Below are 1,249 nucleotides of genomic sequence, written 5' to 3' on the forward strand. Positions count from 1 at the left end.
GGATTTGTCTATAAAACAAAAACCTGGATATAGGATAGATCGTAGAAGAGAAGAAGCAGAAGCAACTGGGAAATCAAGATAAAAGTTTTGATGCGAGTATCATGGAAAGTTTTGGAGGCAATGGGGAAATGATTTAAATTTTGTTTTTGCCGGAAGGCGGTGGTGGTGGTGGCGCCGCGGCTGCCACCGGCACCGCACCGTCATAAAACGAACGACCGCATAAAACTTGCTCCAAAAACTTTGTTACATAAGTGAAAAAGATCCGAGACGCCGAAGGGACGACCCTGCGGACGTAATAAATGCCCGCGTTATCCGCTCAATGTTCAGTAATGAATCCCTATGAAAACATCGAAACGCATCGTGTCGCTAATCGCGGCGAGCTTTACGACTGATAAAAGCACAATTTGATTTCGCTTTTAAGCCGTTAAACTTACCCCTCAAGCGAATGGTTAACGCAACCCAGAACGCGACCACTTCAAAATATTATCGATGGTGCTCTTAAAAGAGCGCCTGTCTCTGTTAAGAGCGATATTTTAAGTTGAGAGAACGTTTCAGACACATCTGCGGTCGAAACGTGTACACTTTTCACTTCCTCTCCGATTTGTTTTCACGTTGCACATCATAACATGTTGTCCTAGGCTCTCTCTTTACACATGCTAAGTGCATATGTGCGTCCCATATCGAAATATTTACCGATCCTATTCAGTCAAAATGAGTCCAAACAAACAAATACGAATAAGTTAGTTGGGGAGTGTTTTCAAAAAAAAAAACAAATTAAAAAACAAAAAGATTGCTTTACCACTAAAAGCACCTGAAAGGTAAATTTTACAAACCGCCCTCCTTATTTAAATCTGAAAAACCATTGTCCTTAGTAACACAAAAGTCCGGGGCAATTAGCATAATATCGCAATTCCTTTACAAGGGGCGAACGTGGGGTATCAGGAAGTCATTATTAATATTTTCCCATGAGTGCGACAGCATAAAGGGCCTGGGCCCATTGTAAACGAAAAGGGGAAGGGTTCTCGAAAGGTCATACGGGAGGTATAAGGTTACCCCGGCAGCAGACGATTGTTGGCGTCTTAAAACGTGAGGTTTACTATTAATTCGAGGTGAACCTCGTGTAGGGTTACGCCCGTATCGGGGCGGATATAAATTTGAAGCAAAACGTCTTTCGAAAAGGGCAAGAACGAAATTCGAGATGAATGTATTGAACGTGTATACTTAAAGCGAATTATCAGATTATTATTAT

This window comes from Onthophagus taurus, chromosome 6, assembly GCF_036711975.1.
Source record: "Onthophagus taurus isolate NC chromosome 6, IU_Otau_3.0, whole genome shotgun sequence".
NCBI lineage: Eukaryota > Metazoa > Arthropoda > Insecta > Coleoptera > Scarabaeidae > Onthophagus > Onthophagus taurus.